This window comes from Salvelinus sp. IW2-2015, linkage group LG10, assembly GCF_002910315.2.
Source record: "Salvelinus sp. IW2-2015 linkage group LG10, ASM291031v2, whole genome shotgun sequence".
Classification (NCBI taxonomy): domain Eukaryota; kingdom Metazoa; phylum Chordata; class Actinopteri; order Salmoniformes; family Salmonidae; genus Salvelinus; species Salvelinus sp. IW2-2015.
This window is the reverse complement of record NC_036850.1, coordinates 16271100-16291918: the sequence shown is the minus strand read 5'-3', so window position 1 is coordinate 16291918 and position 20819 is coordinate 16271100. Positions and strand designations below refer to the sequence as shown.

The 20819-nt window shown below is 44.4% G+C and overlaps 1 pseudogene; it reads right to left on the bottom strand.

Annotated features, from left to right (window-relative positions):
- The window catches only part of LOC111969380 (unconventional myosin-Ie-like), a 46511-nt pseudogene that overhangs the window by 13056 nt on the left and 12636 nt on the right, over positions 1-20819 (bottom strand).

The following is a 20819-nucleotide window of genomic DNA, read 5'->3' as shown; positions in this document are numbered from 1 at the left end:
GGAGCCAAATGGCACTTGTTACTGTTAGTGTCCTGAATGCTGAATTTCACTCATAGACACTGTGAGCCAATTCCTGTACACATTTCCCCAGTTCTAAAATGTGCATAAACACTCTTATTAAACAGGAAAATGATAAAAACACACCATGTTACTGGAGTCCCTCACCTGATAGAATATATGGAAGCTCCTCTCTCCAGGATTCCTCATGACGACGCGCGATTTCTCCAACAGGAAGTTGGAGATTTTCCCTCCATCTGGCTCGCCGCCGGAGCTGAACTGGATCTCAAAGTATTTCCCCTGAAGGAGGAGAGTGTGGCGCTTTAGTATCAGCGCAGGCCTCGCTTAAGCTAAAACCCAGACCTCTCCGAGCAGGAAATAACAACCATCACATGAGTTGTACTTTGGGTGCACACCTGCAACCCAGTGGTATGTGTGTACTAAGGCTTAACCCCTTTCTCTCGCTGTCTCCCTCGCCCTTTCCCTCTTTCCTCCAGACAGGTCTGTCCTCTGTAATGTCTATCCCATTCCCAGCCAGTCTGAAGCCCCAAAGTGCACTGAGACACTGAGACACTATTCCTACAGGGAGACTTCCTCAACCATTTCTCAGACCATGTGTCAAGCCTCATTTACTTTCCCCAAACTAAACCAGGAAAACTAAGAACAGAGACAGTACTGCCTTGTCTGTCAACCTGAATACAATACTTACCACTAAGCTCTGTTGTGAATGCTGTAAGTAGATAAACTGGCTTTAGAGGGCACTAAAGACTGCCTTTAAAACCTCTTTCCAAGCTAACTAACTGTCTTTAAAGTATAGTATGTGTTTTTCTATGTGCATCTTTACTGGCAGTGGAGTGCCCACTCTTTCTGGACAGTGTGTCCCCACAGCCCTGGTTAACCAGGCCACACGAGGCTAGCAGCCCCAGCCAAGAGGAGACAGGAGAAGGCAGTAACACAGCTTATAAAAAGAGGAGCACACTGTAATTCACTATCTCCTTTTTTTCTCTTCTCTATTTGCACTGGACGTCCTTGTGTTTGCTTTGGTTCCGGAAACGACCGCAAAGCACCTTCAAATCATTCCAGGGCAGAACACAGTGCCAACCATATGATGTTAGGCGCCCCCATTCCGCTAATAAAAAAAGAGATTTGGAAAGACGTGGGACCCTTACAAATCTGCTGGAGTTGTTGTTCCTCACTGTCTTGGCGTTCCCGAAGGCCTCCAGGAGGGGGTTGGACTGGAGGATGATGTCTTTGACGTGCTGTGAGGGAGGAGACAGACAGTAGGCTCGTTTTAGTGTGACAGGTAGGGTATAGAGGCAGTGGGTAGGGAGACACTACTACACTCTGCAGTGATCCACATCCCTGCTGGCAGATCAACATGCACCGTCACCGTCTTCCACCGTCGCTCTGCTCTCATAGCGTCTGGAGCACATTATCTTTCCCATGAGCCATCTGCATATCAGGAGCCCATGAGTTTTAAATCAGCACAGCGTCGTGGAGACCAAACTATTATCCTCTCTATTATTGAATACTTAAGTGGAGTGGTAGCATTTCTTGGAATCCTTTTGCGTCCCTGAACTATTGTCCTCTATGAAGAAAAAAAACTTTAGTGGCATGGCGGTTCTAGTGTAACAGCTTTTTGTACTTACCCCAGGGCTCAGTTAAACCTTACATATTTATGTAACTAATCAAACCGCTCTGTGAGAGCCACGTGAGACTTCAAAACACTTACAATTTCCAGGTTAAAAACACATGCTGTGTCTGTCACATCGATTTGCATGCATATGATTCAGCAGCATGGTAATCTGATATGCATCCTGCAGTCAGAAACGGATATAGGGTGACGATAATCAGAGACAACTACTTTGCTGTTCAGTCTGTCTGTTTGAGTGTTTGACAGGGGTAGTGAAGTGACAGTCACTCACAAAACATTACACCCCCCCCCCCCATACACACACACACACCACAGGCACTTACACTTACCACAAGCACACAGGAGTTGGGGAGACCATGTGAATGAGACATGTGGGCAGAGGGATTGACAAAGCTCAACGGGGCAGGAAGGGTATTGAGAGAGGTAGGGGGTTTCCAACACAATGGAGACCTTATTCAATAAAACAATAGAAATTCCAAGGGCAATTTCTGTAATATACTACATAGACTGCACAGACTTATTTTAAATACATTCTTTAACAAACGTTACAAGCACACTTTTCAGTACATCTTAAAATTATTTAAAAGATGCAAGGCACATAAGACTCATAGCCAGTAACAATGCAGAACCATGTACAGTACATTCAAAAAGTATTCAGAACCCTTCACCTTTTCCCCATTTTGTTACGTTATTCTAAAATGGATTAAATCATTTCCCCCCCCTCATCAATCTACACACAATACCCCATAATGACAAAGTGAAAACAAGTTTTGTTTGCAAATATAAAAAACAGAAATACCTTATTTCCATAAGTATTCAGACCCTATGCTATGAGACTCAAAATTGAGCTCCGGTGCCTCCTGTTTCCATTGATCATCCTTGAGATGTTTCTACAACTTGACTGGAGTCCAACTGTGGTAAATTCAATTGATTGGACATGATTTAGAAAGGCACACACTGGTCTATATAAGGTCCCACAGTTGACAGTGCATGTCAGAGCAAAAACCAAGCCATGAGGTCGAAGGAATTGCCCGTAGAGCTCCGAGACAAGATTGTGTCGAGGCACAGATCTGGGGAAGGTTACCTTAAAATTTCTGCAGCATTGAAGTTCCCCAAAAGCACAGTGGCCTCCATCATTCTTAAATGGAAGAAGTTTGGAACCACCAAGACTCTTCCTAGAGCTGGCCGCCTGGCCAAACTGAACAATCGGGGGAGAAGGGCCAGGAGGTCAAGGAGGTGACCAAGAGCCCAATGGTCACTCTGAAAGAGCTCCAGAGTCCCTCTGTGGAGGTGGGAGAACCTTACAGAAGGACAACCATCTCTGCAGCACTCCACCAATCAGGCCTTTATGGTAGAGTGGCCAGACGGAAGCCAATCCTCAGTAAAAAGCACGACAGCCCGCTTGGAGTTTGCCAAAAGGCATCTAAAGACTCTCAGACCATGAGAAATAAGATTCTCTGGTCTGATGAAACCAAGATTGAACTATTTGGCCTGATTGCCAAGCGTCACTTCTGGAGGAAACCAGGCACCAAGCTTGTAGCGTCATACCCAAGAAGACTGTAATCGCTGTCAAAGGTGCTTCAACAAAGTACTGAGTAAAGGGTCTGAATACTTATGTAAATGTAATCCTTTTTATTTGTAATACATTTGCAAAGGAAATCTAAAAACCTGTTTTTGCTTTGTCATTATGGGGTATTATGTAGAATGATGAGAGAAAAAAACAATTGAATCCATTTCAGAAAAAGGCTGTAACGTAACAAAATGTCTGAATATTTTCCGAACCCTTTTTACATTGAAAATGTACAGTAATTAGTCATACACCCTTTTCCACATGACTCACTGAGAGCATGATAGCTAACATTAGCTTTGAACTTGAAACCTTGACTAAACTACAATAATTCCAGTGTGGAAAAAGCACTGTACTAATCAGACTGAAAAAATGACTACCATCACAATTGCATCTGAGTGGAAGCATCTTGTGATCCAGCTTATATTCCTACAGACTGGAAATTCCAAGCCCTTTTCAGTGGGCCAATAATACCAGGGAGGCTGGTGGAGAGGGGTGGCTTGTGTACAGGACATCTGCTGAGTAGTGTGGGGGCCAGATGGCTGCTGGGGGGTTGGGAACGAGGGTATATGGGGGTTGGATGGGCTGCTGATGGACTGATAATGATAATGGGAGATTGGAGGGAGGGATGGCAGGAGATGGTTTTGGTGGTGCGGAAAAGGGAGGTTTAGACAGGAAACAGCAACCGGTCATTAGGATGGACTGACCTCATAAGGTACATTGTAAATGACAGTGGATGTGTGTGTGATCGTCTGAAATGAATCACATTTTCACAACTGTAGTTGAGCGGTGTTTTACGGTGTAAAATGGAAGTAGCTTCTCTGGGCTCACCTGCACTTTGGGTCCTCCTCCGGATACTCTGGATATGTAGCCCATGATGTATTTGGCTGCTACAGTCTTCCCTGCACCACTCTCTCCACTGAAACACAAAGTAGAAAGGTCAGAATGGTCAGAATGGTGCATATAACAGGGCAGTCCTCTGAAACACAATGTACAATTCAAGGATGCCCACGTTGTTGTCAACTGTATCAGTTGACAGTTAATGGCTGTCAGTAACCAGATGATGTAATTACTCTGCTTGCCTTGCCTTGTTATTCAAGAGGACATCACAATTCTGGAAATAACAAGTAAATGAGAGTATACACTTTCTCTGTGGAAATTCAACTGAACTGCGAAGCTGAAAAAGCAGTTGTAGATTTATGGTACCAGACAGTAGCATGTTAAAAACACTCCATGAAAATCTCCTCTAAGCCTGGTTTTAAGAGGGTCAGTAAGGGTTTACCAAAAAGCTCCATTATTGTCTCTTCTTATCCCCAATTAGCATGAAGGTGGCCTACTATTGAAGGAGGGGATTTCTCGATTTGACCCATGCCTCTTTTCTCTTCTCTTTAATGTGCGATGTAGGAACAGAAGTTGAGCCAGTCAAAATGCTCTTCCTCTAATTCTCCCAGCTGAGCCAAACCCTTCACTTCAAAGCAACGTTTTTCAAACATCCAGAATTACCAGGTGAAATGCCATTTCTTGACTTCCTGTCCACAGAGACTCCACTTCCTATATTCACTCAGCTCTCCTTCTCTGTGGTTTATGCCAACCAAAATCAGACTCATCTCAGCAGTAAACCTCCCACTCTAGAAGGGGCTAATAACACTAATCCTGTTTTGTCACATTTGCCCAGTTTATTTTCTTCCTTCTCTTTCCTCAACCTCTCCTTGCATTTTTCCTCCTGTCCTTTCACTTCACCAGGGTCATACTTATTTAGACATATGTGGTTTGGCAGTGGATGACAGGAGTCTGTTTTTTTATTTCATTTTTGAAGGGGAGTCATGTCGGTAATGCCCTTCTGAGACGAGCCAGCTGCAGACCGTTAGAGGACGCCATAAGAAGTCATCAAAGCAACTCTATATGCTTATTCATCTCCCGTAGGCCGATACTAGACTCTGCTCCTCTATAGTATTCAGTCTAGCTTGCTACACAGCTATTCAAAACCAAAACAACTATAATCATTCTAGATATAGTGGTCACTACAATGCACTCAAAATACAGTCAGTACACTGACTAGTGACCAAAAGTGATTCAATGTTCCCTCTAATCTTTGTCAATAAGCATTTGTAGGACCTTGACCCTTAAGAGAACCCATCTGCACACGGTGGACTTATGGGCATGTTCTTTTCAGCTGGAGCAGGCTAGGGGCTGGAGTTTGAATCACATCCTATTTTTACCCTCCTGAGGGGTGYGCCCATTGTTGTAATTACACAGCACGYAGATGCTTAACACATTGTTGACTKCCTCTCCCATTTATTGGCCAAACAAGGACAGAAGGAGAGTCATGTCGTTATAGACGGCTTACTGTAAAGTACTACATTCAGYGCTGAATCACTGGGCTCACTGATGTCACTCACAGCTCAGCTTGACAAAGAAAGCACCTGAAGTGATCATTACAGACATCAGCTATGAGTGAAACGGAATGCATGCTGAGTATGATGTGGGACGATGGATACCAGTTATGCATATTTGTATGATTAGGCACATTGTGTTCCCAAGCCACTAGCGAATGACACACACACACACACACACACACACACACACACACACACACACACACACACACACACACACACACGAGGTGTGACTGAAGTCTGGCTTCATTTCGACTTGTTGGATAGCATCATTTCCTGCAACTGAAGGGTCCTTCCATTAACAGTGACAAAAAACTTAGATGGATTCTCCATTTCCCATGTCATTGTTTCCATGAAACAATGACCCATTACCAAGCCTTTCATATCAATGGGGGAGAAAAGAACCTTCCCTACATAACTAATAAGCAGAAGAAAACTGTTATATGAACAGAGGGTAGAATATAGTGTGTCATTAGACACTACATTTCAGGCCACCCTTTGCGGGATAGAGCTGTAAACTCACCGGCCAGAGCCTTGGTAAAAAAAGACGGCAAAAACTGTGCAGAACACAAATGGTGCTATGTGATTTGAAATATTGCAATATCAGTGTTTGTAGAAACGCAAGCACTTCTATATTTCATATGGCATCATTTGTGTTTTAACCACTCGGAGATAGTTACTACATTTTAAAAAACTATTTTATAATAATACTCTACATCTTTATTGCCCTTTGTAACTTAGCTTTCCTCTCCCAAAAATTTGAGTGCAGAAAAATCAGTGAAGTCAGACATTGACAGAAAGCCCAGTCAACACCACTTGACCACATCAGATGACTCATGACATGTTGAATGACTTCTTTAATAAGTGGGAAAGAAAAATGTCCAACACAGTACAGTGCTGACCACACTGCCTGGACAGCAATTTCATGGAGGGCTTTGTTTGCTGATCTGGTGCATCACAAATCCACTTCCATTCCTTTTATGTGGGAATCTGTACTGGCAGCTGTCTAAACAACGGGAGGAAAGTGCTGAACCAGGGGCCATTCGCCATGAGGTAAGCACTACAGTAACCGTCCAAGCCCCGGGCCTCAGGTGACTGGCCCACAACATAAAGCCTCAACTATGAGACAACACTTTTCCCTTGGGAGGCCTCCTCCCATGGGAACCCATTGTACAGTCATGTTACCCACTATAGGCTTCACAACACTAGGGAAGGATCTCTGGACTACCACTAGCTTCCAGGAATCCAGGGCTGTGACCAAACACATTTTAATGGCCAGTTAGGCTATTTTACATTTCCTCCTTGACCACTGCTTGGTAAGACCGACTTTGGTTTGGTTCAATCATATTGCTTTCAACTGTCAAGTCTTTTCAGCTGAGTGGTCTAAAGAGGAAAGGAAGCTGTATTTGGGGCATGGCCAAAGAGTCCATAACATTTCCTTTGTCTGTGATCATCTGTCTGTCTGAGGCGAATAATCCGTATCCGAGTGTAATATACAGCATACTCTCAAATGTGTTAATTGTCACTACTTATCCGCTCTCAATCCATAACAGCAGAGGAACAGTCCCTCCCCCTTCCTGTACTGTGAGAGAGGACTCATGCATGAGCAACAAAGTACTATGCATGTGCAATTCCTGTTTTATAAAAGCAGGAAGCTAATGCATAAATAGACGCTGTGTTTTGTTTTCATTCTACATCCTGAGAAATGTTTCTAAAATCAACCAGCTGCCACAAGAAAAGAGCCTTGAGGACATATATTTAGACTTGAAGGTGTATTTTCCCAGTGTGCCTTTCCCAGCAGGCTGTGATATGAGGAGGGTGGATTAAGACTGGTTGAAGAATCCAGACTGAGCAGGGCACTGTCAGTCACCAGCACTCCTCCCAGTCAGGTGGTGGATCCTGTTGGGTCTGTTGGTTCCCTTCCCATCTATTATCATCACATTCAACAGTAGCACTCTTCCACCTGTGTCACCATGCAGTCTCCTCCTATCCCTCCCTGCCTCTTGACTTCTGCCTCTCGACTTCTGCCTCATTCACAGGTATTTCCCACATACCCGCTCTGTTGTTATGGTTGTCAGTTGTCACCCTTTCTCCCCATACACAAACATTGAAAGGGAGGGGAGGTGCCTGAGACATAATAACGAGAAAAGCAGGCAGGCWGACTCACCTGATGATGACACACTGGTTCTCCCTGTCGATCATCATGTTTCTGTACATGTTGTCTGCCAGGGCGTAGATGTGAGGAGGGTTCTCATACTGGGCCTGTGGGTTCAACAGAGATCATGATCTAAGCATATCTCATTAAAAAAACTGGGTGGGTCCATTTTCTTGGTCCCAAGTGGAAAACTGACTGTAAGGGCAAGACTGTAAGGAATTAGGAGTAATTCATGTAATGAAGTAATAAAGTCAGAGGGCTAACTGTTTTTATCAAGCATAGTTAACATCCGATTTGGCAGCCAAGGCCACTTTCAGTACGCTGGCCAAGAACACTTTAAATAATACAGACTTGAACAGGCTGTACTGAAGGTATTGCCAGGCCTTTTCAATGGGTAATGCACGTTTCTAAATCTGCTCCAACTGAGGGGTGCTGCTGGAAAAGGTATTTGAAGCACACCTAACCCAGTTCATTTAAAACTTTGTTCTTTCTACCGATAAAATCATCCTAAAAACATGACTTATCTCAACTTTTCCAAGTATAATTACTCTTAGCTGCTATGAGGTATGAGGTGACGTTGTGCAAACAATTAGGATACAAGTTGAATACATTGATAGCAGAGTTGTATTTTTTCCCAAATAGAAAAAACCTTTTGGTACCCCGTCTCATACTCCTGTCGAAAGAGAAAAGGCTGCTCACCGCGCCCTGATACATCTCCACTTCCTTGTCCCCAAAGTATGGCATCTGCTTGAACGGATTAACAGAGATGAGCACAGGGCCAATGTAAGTCTGTAGAGGTTATGGGTTAAGGGTCAAACTAATGACACATAAGTACCAGTAATATCAACTGTTCAGGTCCCAGTGACTCACATGGTCAAAGGAAAAAAGAACACTAAGAATTCCCAGAGCTCACTAGTCATCTGCATTGAGCACCAATGACAACCCTCCACTCATTTTACTCTTTAAGACAATGCAGTTTCAGAACACATTTATAAATCTTGACGGAGTCTCTCTTCAGGGTAGATGGAGAAAAATGACCTAACTGTGAGTAATTGGGCCCATGACGTCATTGCAATGTGCATCTGTGTGGTAGTACTGGAGTGTGTGGTGATTGGACACAAGCCTTGTAAAGACACAGTGTTCACACATCAGAGTGAACAGCCCAGCAGTGTAGTGATGTGAGGTTTTGGCCCTGCAGCCCAAAGCAGCTCCCGGCACATAAAGCTGGTATTGAGGGCGCCCTGCAGTGACCCCAGCTCCAGTACGCCACTGGCTGGAACACTCTGTGTTGATGCTATTTTCTGACCACAATCAGAGGATTGACTCAGAGTTTTCAATCTAAAACGGCCAGCATCCGCTCAACTCTATAATCCAAAAGACCGCCAGGACACAGATGAGGTTTTAATTAATGAGCTCCTTCGAGAACGTTCAACATCTTCCATCAAAAGGGTCATTCAGAGACCCAAACATATCAACACTACTTGGATACATTATATGGGCACAAGAACAAAACTTTAAACCTCAATATATTCTTGAGGTCTGTAAGAGTGAAGCTGAATACTCTTCTTAGGGATTGTATAGGCCTACAGGCCTGGGGCATTTACAGATCTGGCCCTGAATGCTCTCAGCACAGCCACACAAAACCATTACTGTTGTAGGAAAGTAGCTGCACTGCTCACATTCACTGTGCAAGGCATACTGTACATTTCTCAGCAACCCTTCCCCCCAGCCTCTTTCCATATTGCTGCATGGTGAGATTAAACCAGAGTAAACCTGATTAAGATCCATTCCAGCCTGGAGGAGAAGGAAGCTGAAGGAAGCTGAAGTCAGGGGTCCAGATAGGGGCGCAAAGAGGCCCGTCTCCCTCTCTCCACTGGCGATACATGGTGGGAGTAGCCCAGTGTCTGGAGCCTCAAACACTAGATCATTAATCTGAGTTATTACAGCACTGTGAATGGTCACTCAGCTATTCTGGGAACAGTGGGAGTGTGTCTACGGCAGGGCTTAGCCAWTCTTCATCGAGGTGTGAACTGTGTGTGAATGTGAAGGATACAAAGATGTAGTCGTCCATGTATCTCTTCTTGAGGTTGTCCACAATGGCGTCCTCGTTGATCTTGGAGAGGAGCACCATGTCGTCCACTCCACTCTGCTTGACATTGTGGCTCTGCCAGTGGTACCGGTAATGGCCCCGGCTCCCCTGGAACACACAGAACACAATACACATCTGTTAGTGCCTTCAGACTACTAGTGCCTTCAGACTGCTTGCAGCCGCATCAAACTATAAAGGACAGAATAATATTTTTCCCTGACCGCGTGACCTGACCAGGGAAAAAAATCATGGTCCTATAATCTCATAGAAACTTAATTAGCAGAAGCTTACCTTTACCTGGAACTGAAATCATCACATTTGGTGAGAGTACTAGAGTAGGCAGTCAAAACTTTTAGCAGAAAACTGTCCAACAACTGAAATGAACTTGGGCTTTCCCCTGAGTAACTCATTTTCACCCATGCAGAGTTTTGATATTTTTTTAAACTTCTAATAGGTGCAAGGTCAGGATTCCCAAAAGTGCTTTCAGTGTGTTGTTGGCTCTTTGATGTTGGCTCTTTGATGTTGTGTTCTGACTGCTGTCAGACCTTTCCCTTTACCTCCCTCTCTCTTCCTCTCCTACCTCCGTTCCAGTTAGATTTTGTTTTCTGAGAGCGGGTCTCCAGAAAGCTTAGGCCATTCATCATGTGCTGTGAGTCAATGTCATCTGGCTACTGGGGAAAGGATTACAATGTGCTGTGAGGAGTGAGTCTTATTCTCCTGGATGGAGAACCAATTAAAGCCACAGACCAGATCCAGAACATTAGTCAACACTGGACACATCTCAATGCCATTTAACACTTTGTTTGCCTCCTGATTCTACTGAGAAAGAGCATTTTAACCCCCCCTATTCTATTTTAGTTTACCTTTCAACTGGAGTGCAGCTTTACATACTGTACAGCTGAACGATTTGTATTTCTACGCCTGTTTTTTCTTCCTGGTTCTGGAATGCTTTGTTTAAACTTTTGAAGCGGTTCAGATTGGAAAGGGCTTGTGCATAGATTAGATGGCAGCAACACTTCCATATTTCAGATTCCATAGGCTACAACAGACTGAATGCTGCTGAATAACAAGTGACAATCACTTGTTAAATGGCAATTTGTGGTTGAAGGCAAAAAGCACAGTTGCACTAAGATGTACTTTCTCTACCAAAGCAACACAGAGCAAAACCATGGTGAAATTACAGGAAAATAAAGTAACACCACAGTAGATTTAATACACCAATGGAAAGCCATGGTAACTTTCAGTAATTGACTTGTACAAAGTCAAGCAGAGAGTCTGCTCAAATGAACCCTTAACGTTCTCAGGGGTGGCTCAATTTTCTTACACCAACAAAATAAATACCACAACCTCTCTTTACAGACTCACTCTTAGCATGGAACATAGTGAGTAATGTTAATAGCTTCTCAGACTATTTCTATGTGCATTTTCACTCAGGAGCCAAGACATAAATTACTGCTCCATTAATTTTCCAGACGGTTCCCATTATCATGTTTTACTACTTTTTTTTAAAACAGAAGAAGAAAAGGCTGATTTCTCCTCTCATTGGCACGCTAAGCAGGGTGCATTACATGTGATTCCATACCCTGGGAGCTCATAAACACCTCAATGGAGATGTGTGAATGAAGAGAATATTGATGGGACACTGGGAAATTGGTGTCTCAGGAATTTGAAGATATACAGYGCATTCGGAAAGTATTCAGACCCCTTCCCCTTTTCCACATTTTGTTATGTTCCAGCCTTATTCTAAAACAGATTAAATMATTTTTTAATAATAGGTGAAATAGACATCTTACCCGCCAATGCCTAAATCTACCCGGATTTGGCACGTGGCAGGTGTTCATTTTAGGCCCTGCTTCCAAATCAAGGTAAACTTTTGGTTTTATGAATTTATTACCACGAGGCCGACCGATGTAACTGCTAAACTGCTTGCTGACTGTACTGCATGATTGTAGCAGGTTTATTAACATGTTAGTTCTAGTAGCTATGTTGACTATGACGTTAGCTAATATGGTGAGAATGATGTAGACTGTGTGTAGCGATTATGATATGAAGGTTTGGCTTAGAAATATTTTTCCAACTAGTCACAGACAGCTGTTTTGTTATACTGCATTTCCATGTTTGAGTACATCACAATCAAAGTATGTGAGTCTGTCTGAGTAAGGGTGAGTCAGACTCTTGATAAAGCATGAKCCAAGTCAGAGGATCACAGAGCCCTTTACACAAGATAAACAGTCCAGTCTTCCAGGCAGCGATCATAAACATTCAGAAAAAAAGGACTAGTTGATCAATAACATATAATAATGTCATATTATACTGAGCTTCTCTGTTATATTTCCATACTCATCTGAAATCCAACACATCAGCTTCATCTCATTGTTATGCTTTAACGCAGTAGCAATGACATTAACTGCATTGAGCTTGGAATCCACTACAGATGTCGCAGTTGAGCCCACCACAAATATGCATAAAACAGCCCAGATCTATAGCACAACCCCAGGCAAATCCTACACCATGTATGCTGTAGGACAYAACCCTASATCCACAAATGAAAATGAAGTACCACCCTAGGCTATTTAGAGTGCTATATTTATCCTGTTGCTGCTTTGTTGGGAATGATAATGTTCTACTTGAAGAGGGAGAGGACGTAAGCCGGAAACACAGGAGCCAAAAGTTCAGAGTATTTTCCATGGGGGTTAGGGGAGAACATTGGGTACATTGAGATTTTCTAATAACTTTCATCAATACGCACCAACAAAATAGTTTATAAACATTGATAAGAATGTATAATGGCTTATTGATGACAGTGGTTATAAAGCCAATCATTGTGACTGCTTGTTGGATGCTGTGCCATAAACTGCTGATGTATGGCTCTGGTTGAAACCTACATATGTTTTTTGACTAAGATCTGGCCTAGATCATGATGCTGTTCTCTCTGGTAAGTGATTCCCCAGGTTAGTGGAAAAGTTGAGGTGAGTCAGTCCGTGCTGAATGTCGGAGAGCATACAGTCCCTTAGGAGACAGATTTGACTGGGAGCTACCAATAATAACATCACCATGGAACCAGCACTGACTTCCCTCTGAGTACATCTTAACAACCACCTTCTACACACAGACCGCCCTTAGTAACAGCATACTACAGAGCATCAGTCATAACTAATGATCTTTGCTTCTGTACAGTTCCAGTCACATATTATGTGTTTCACAGATGCCAAAACAACCTTGATCCCAGGAAGTATGATTGGGACCTCTGTCCAAAGAGATCTAGGATTAACCTGATTCATTACTTGATCTCACTCTCTCTCTGAAATAACATTCTCTCTCTGAAATAACAATCAACTCCTTAAAGTCTCCCAGGTTTGGGACCAGACCTTTTCCTTAAAGTTATCCCGACAGCATTTGAGGAATTTCTGCACCAACCCCAGATTCATAATGCCAGGCTTTTTTCCATGCAAATACCATTACCATATATGGAGAGTGCCGAGCAGAGCTGAACTCAGGAAATGGCTGGGTTTGATTCAGTACAACAGGCGGCACTTTTCCCCCCCATTCCACACTTTTACTCTGTTCTCCTTTTCCAACCTTGGATTTGACACAGAGCCCACCATGTGTTAAGAAGACCACTTCCTGGGTGCTGCACTACTACAGAACTGGATCTCTTTCCAGTAACAATCTATGAGAATAAACTCTCCTCCATTCGATAAATATGATTATCTTTTACTAGCCTAGATTATTCATGACTACAACAGTGTTATTTGATTGTTTGAAAATTTGAAACATGAAAATATGACATTTGAAACATCTTCAAATATGTCTTTCACAGTCTTTGTCAACTGAAAAGATAAATTGAATAACTGTGTGATATCATATTACAAAGCAATAAAAAAGGCTGATGTGCAGCCTCCTCCCTCCCTACCTCCCTCCCTCCCTCCCTCCCTCCCACAGCTGCCTTGCAGGCTGAGCTGCCCAGCATGTTGTGGTTTGGCCAAGTCCAAGCAAAGACTCAGGGCTGTCATCAACAGATTAAGATAGGGTTTGTTAATGAAGTGATGGTCTTCAGTGCAAACTGCAGGAGAGAGCCTCTTGGTCCTGATGAAGACAGAGGCTATTGGATGTTGTCACGTTCGTTGAAATGAGCGGACCAAGGCACAGCGTGCATAGAGTTCCACATGTTTATTTCCGATGAAACTCACAAACAAAAATAACAAAGAGCAACGAAACGTGAAGCTATGTAGTGCTCGCAGGCAACTAGACATAGACAAGATCCCACAAAACTAAAGGTGGAAAAAAGGCTGCCTAAGTATGATCCCCAATCAGAGACAACGATAGACAGCTGCCTCTGATTGTTAACCATACCCGGCCAACAAAGAAATATAAAAACTAGAATGCCCACCCAATTCACACCCCGACCTAACCAAATAGAGACATAAAAAGGCTCTCTAAGGTCAGGGCTTGACAGATGTCTACAGTAAACCTCACTAAGACACAAACCCAGCTGCAGTGTCCAACGCCGGTTTGCATGTACCGTCTTGAACTACATGGGAAATGCCCCATAGCTAAACTGTACTAAAATGCTGGTATCTTGGTGGATATAGCTTGGGATGTGGCCAGGATCAGGCTACACATGTATTTTGTTCATGCAAGGGTTTTACTCAGTATTGGATAAGTGCATACATGTGCTACCATGTAGCAGTTCAGTTGACCTGATTTCTGAAAGCAGCTCCGTTCTGAGTCAGGTTGCCCTCCCCAGAGAAGGATTATGATTTTATCAAATATTTTTGATTTCATTTAAACCGTTTTGAGAAGCTTTGGATAGATGCACATATACTAAGTCTTACAGTATGAAATGCCATCATGCATTTTGTTGATTAAAAAATCCCAATCCCCCAACCACCCCAAACCTTGAAGAAAATACTCTGTGATCCTCCACACCACCCACACTATATCTAGCATTGGAAGGCATGATGTCAGTTAGTACTTCCTGTCTCCATGACCCCGGGTCACAGCCAGGTCACACAGCCATACATCAGCTATGACCTTTGCAGTTGTAACATCCATCTTTGGTGCGTACTAATTGATTCTTGAAGAANTTCCGATGAAACTCACAAACAAAAATAACAAAGAGCAACGAAACGTGAAGCTATGTAGTGCTCGCAGGCAACTAGACATAGACAAGATCCCACAAAACTAAAGGTGGAAAAAAGGCTGCCTAAGTATGATCCCCAATCAGAGACAACGATAGACAGCTGCCTCTGATTGTTAACCATACCCGGCCAACAAAGAAATATAAAAACTAGAATGCCCACCCAATTCACACCCCGACCTAACCAAATAGAGACATAAAAAGGCTCTCTAAGGTCAGGGCTTGACAGATGTCTACAGTAAACCTCACTAAGACACAAACCCAGCTGCAGTGTCCAACGCCGGTTTGCATGTACCGTCTTGAACTACATGGGAAATGCCCCATAGCTAAACTGTACTAAAATGCTGGTATCTTGGTGGATATAGCTTGGGATGTGGCCAGGATCAGGCTACACATGTATTTTGTTCATGCAAGGGTTTTACTCAGTATTGGATAAGTGCATACATGTGCTACCATGTAGCAGTTCAGTTGACCTGATTTCTGAAAGCAGCTCCGTTCTGAGTCAGGTTGCCCTCCCCAGAGAAGGATTATGATTTTATCAAATATTTTTGATTTCATTTAAACCGTTTTGAGAAGCTTTGGATAGATGCACATATACTAAGTCTTACAGTATGAAATGCCATCATGCATTTTGTTGATTAAAAAATCCCAATCCCCCAACCACCCCAAACCTTGAAGAAAATACTCTGTGATCCTCCACACCACCCACACTATATCTAGCATTGGAAGGCATGATGTCAGTTAGTACTTCCTGTCTCCATGACCCCGGGTCACAGCCAGGTCACACAGCCATACATCAGCTATGACCTTTGCAGTTGTAACATCCATCTTTGGTGCGTACTAATTGATTCTTGAAGAATATAACTTAGAAATGCCTCATGAGCYTAGTTCAACTGTCGTACCCCTTCAGAACCCAAAATATCAGCTTGTTTTACTTCAATGTTTGTAAACAAAGTAAATGTAAACAAACACTGTATAGCCTCAAAACATGGTTAAAACTATAATGTTGATATCATGGATGTCAACATTATATTTGCGAGTGGTTTCTCCAGCCATCTCAAGTTTTTACTGAAAAAGGGGCGCATTGTTATTATTTCAACTGCGGATTGCCCCTTTAACAGACATAAACTCAATAGAACTAAATCAAGGCCAACACTAAGCAGTGCTTCCACCTGGACTCTATCACTGCTCTGGATTAACTGCTGAATCTGCACTTTTAAAAACCACTCATTTCAGAGCAGTGCCAGGAACAGAGTGCTGACAGAGAGTAAACCTTCCACAAGTCAAGAGGAGAAAACAAAGCAATCAAAGAGAGAGGTTGAAAAACCCTGGATGATGATTGAGAATACTGTGGTGTCTCTAATATTAAAGACACTAGTCTGAACAGTCTGAATCATCATCCGGGGTATTTCAAGATGAGAAAAGAGAAGTAACAATAAGCAGCATCATGGGGCTGTTGCCATGCACAGCTTCTCCATGGGATGGGATATTCATTAGGGTCACAGAGCACCCTAGACAGCAGCCTCTTCCTCAGCTGGATCTGGACCCAGACTGGACCATGGTCACCATGGCAGCGCCTGCTGTCTAAGTGGCAGCAACACCCAGGGTACAGCCAACGGGGAGCCAGCTTCACCACTGCTCAGCACCATGCCAGTAGAGGAGACATCCATGCCAAGCCTAAGAACACTACCCAGACTTGGACTAATAGTTGTCTTGCGTCAATAAGTAAAAACATTTCTGACCCTGTCTGGGTCTCTTAGCCTGGCAGCCATAACTACCCATGAATGAAAATACCCAGAGCCAGTGGAACCCGCTACCAAAGCTCATGGGCATGAAACTATGACTTACACCGATTAGAGTCAATTCAGTGTTTGTCTGGGAGACATTAACACCTGGAAACATGCATTTTTTTAAACCTTTATTTAACTAGGCAAGTCAGTTAAGAACAAATTCTTATTTTCAATGACAGCCTAGGAACGGAGTGGGTTAACTGCCGTGTTCAGGGGCAGAACGACAGATCTTTACCTTGTCAGCTCGGGGATTTGATCTTGCAACCTGTTGGTTACTAGTCCAACACTCTAACCACTAGGCTACCTGCCACCCCAGGTTTGGTCTATATCTATTAGGTATAAGTGGTAGACATGAGAATCCAGGCTACAGTGCTTCTCTCATTCTGCTGTGCAGCTTACCCTGAAGTCACCTGCTTAGAAAAGACATACCAACATCAATAATGCAGAGAAAACCACCAATACTCCTTAACTGTCTAAGTTCTTATACTGTTTATCTGGGCCAGGGCTGACGTACACGTTGAATAAGCTTTTACGTAAAGTGAAAAGAGGCCCTATTTTTCTAAGAATTTGTTACATAATTGTACTAAATCAACTCTAGATGGTAGCTGAGGGTAGTGTGAACTGGAGAGAGCTGTAGCCTGCAGGGCAGGGCTAGGTAGGGCTGGGCTGAGCTAGGTAGGGCTGGGCTGGGCTGGGCTAGGTTAGGCTGGGCTGGGCTAGGTAGGGCTGGGCTGGGCTAGGTAGGGCTAGGCCTAGGTAGGGCTGGGCTGGGCTAGGTAGGGCTGGGGCTGGGCAGGTAGGGCTGGGCTGGGCAGGGCTAGGGTAGGGCTGGGCTGGGCTAGGTAGAGCTGGGCTAGGTAGGGCTGGGCAGGGCAGGGCTAGGTAGGGCTAGGCTGGGCTAGGTAGGGCAGTGCAGGGCTAGGTAGGGCTGGGCAGGGCTAGGTAAGACTGGGTGGGCAGGGCTAGGTAAGGCTGGGCTGGGCTAGGTAGGGCTGGGCTAGGTAGGCTGGGCAGGGCAGCGGCTAGGTGGGCTGGCTGGGCTAGGTAGGGCTGGGCTAGGTGCTAGGGCTGGGCAGGGCTAGGTAGTGCAGGGCTAGGTAGGGCTGGGCAGGGCTTGGTAGGACTGGGCAGGGCAGGGCTAGGTAGGGCTGGCTGGGCTAGGTAGGGCTGGGCAGGGCTAGGTAGGGCTGGGCAGGGCTATGTAGGGCTGGGCTGGGCAGGGCTAGGTAGGGCTGGGCTAGGTAGGGGTAGGCTAGGTAGGGCTGGGCTGGGCAGGGCTAGGTAGGGCTGGGCTGGGCAGGGCTAGGTAGGGCTGGGCAGGGCAGGGCTAGGTAGGACTGGCTGGGCAGGGCTAGGTAGGTTTGGGTTGGGCTGGGCTGGGCAGGGCTTGGTAGAACTGGGCTTGGTAGGACTGGGCAGGGCAGGGCTAGGTAGGGCTGGGCTGGCTGGGCTAGGCAGGGCTGGGCAGGGCAGGGCTAGGTAGGGCTGGGCAGGGCAGGGCAGGGCTAGGTAGGGCTGGGCTAGGTAGGACTGGGCTGGGCAGGGCTAGGTAGGGCTGGGCTAGGTAGAGCTGGGCAGGGCTAGGCTGGGCTAGGTAGGGCTGGGCAGGGCTAGGTAGGGCTGGGCAGGGCTAGGTAGGGCTGGGCTGGGCAGGGCTAGGTAGGACTGGGCTGGGCAGGGCTAGGTAGGGCTGGGCTGGGCAGGGCTAGGTAGGGCTGTATAGCTGGGTGCCTGTGTCCTCCCCAGGGAGAACAAACAGAGAGATAAGGAGAGGTGTAAGCTGAGATAGAGGAACCTCTCTTTTGAAACCTCTCCTCCTATGTACTGATCCATGGAAACTCATGTGAAATGTCATATTTCATGAGAATACACCTAGAGTTTATAATTCCCCCTTAAATACATGACAATGTTTATGTTAAGACCCACTTCAAGCCACACAAAAATAACAATTAAATGTAATATCACATGCTATGGTATAGGGTGGAACTTAGAAAGACTTAAAAAAGCTAGATGTCGCCATGGGTAGAGCTATTCTTTTAAGAACAGCCACACTATTTTTCTTGCTGCTTGAATGCAAACAAACCATTTGCAGCGGGCTCTCATTTGTACCAATGATTTTCTGTGCCACAGAGCGGCTGCTATTTGTCCTAACCAGTCTCAGGTTTCAGTCACACAGCTTCCAGCTAGGAGCCCTCGAATAGGAAGGGAATTCTTGCAAATGTCCAGCGACAATAATAGAAATTATATATTTTTGCAAAGACAATATCTCTCTGGTCTCAGTTTTTGTATGGCGGTTTGCTCTCTCTGTCAAAGAGAACCTTCCCTCCTTCTTTTTCAGCTTGCCATACATTACCGGGTGGATGCGTGCCACACATAGAATTCCCTGAACTAGACCTAAGTGGGTCCCATGTCACTGCTTAACATTGCTGTGGCAACAACATTCACTCCCTGTAAAATCAGGTAGACCTCAATTAACTCCTGTAAACATGGCTGATAAGAAAATGCCATTGTGTGAGGTGTGACACCTGTAGGGATACCCTCCCATTCCCAACAAGTAGTACCATACTGCAGAGTTCCCTAATAGGCAGCCTGCGGGCCAAATTCAGCCGCTGGATGATTTTATTTGTCCCCCCCAAGTTCTCTTTGCAGAAAATAAAAAATAAAATTGTTGTTGGACATAAAATACTGTAAAATCACCAGGAAATCAGCTGAACGTCATTTAAATTTAGGAAATCTGTTCCCAAGTTTTCCTTCGCATAAATAGAGAGGCATATGTGATTTTATCCCAATATAATAAAGGTTTGAAATCTTTTTGTTTTTGTCAAATACTGTTTGGGATTCTTGCCGACCATCCACTCAAGGATAAATCGTCCCACAGCTGAATGTAATTGGGGACCCCTGCTATACGGTCATTCAATATCCCTTTACTGTGGAACACATCTGGGTGGTCTGACATTCATACTCATTCATAAGGGATATGGGTAGCACTCTCTAGGAGTCAGTATTGGAATAAAACGTCAAGCTACAACACTGCCAGTTAGCAACGTGTTTTTATAGTATAAATTACCACTCTAAATCATGTTTTCTCAAAAGAAAACCCCTTATGACTGAAGGATTATACCAAATACTGCTTCTAAGCTGTGAAATCACCTGCTAGTCAGGAGCCAACCACTTCTCATAAATCCAATGCACCCTTCAATATCCACTGGGTATCTTGAAGATAGACCTTTTGAAATCAACTCTATAAATCTTTCATGACATGGTAAACACTCCATCTTCAGGGTCTAAGACACCTTCTGCATCAGTAAGAAGTTTGGTATCTCCTCTTGTGATGAGACTGTTGCCAGGAGGAGAGTCAATTGCCATAAACAGAAAACCCTCTGAATTAGTGAGGCTTTAGCCCAGCAGCAGTAATGGGTTATGGACTGGACTAATTGGCCCATTTAAAACAGATATATGACATAGGACCTCCCAGGACTAGACAGGAGAACTCCTGAATGGGAGAAGGGGAAGAGGGAAGGCCACTCACTGGAAAACACATCAATGCAGCAGGAGTTGTTTTTACAATGTGTACCAAAACTGTCTGGTTCCTGGGCACAGTACTACTGTGGCATAACATGGCTGAAATGAGCCCAGAGTGCCTCAAGTTACTGTGGGATAGGTATGTGAAGGTCAGACACTGTTGAATTGTGTGGCTGGAGCAAAGAGAGGTGGATGTATATTCTCTAAGACACGTTGAGTGCTTTCAGCGCCTGGAATTTTAATCACCGCAATGGAGAGTAAGAGAGATAACTTCGACAGTGACAGAACAGGAGGGATACAGGCGGTGGTGGTGGTGCGACACGTCAGAAATAAATGTGAAAGAGAACCTCGTCATAAGGGGTGTGGCTGGCTGGGTGTGTAGAAAAGCATGCCTTGTGCTTGTTCATGGTATAAATAGAATAAGGGCCCAGTTTATACATTGGATGTATGGGTTATTTTCCTCCTTTGGCTCCACCAAGTTCATTCCTCTGCTTATGAACCAGTCCTTT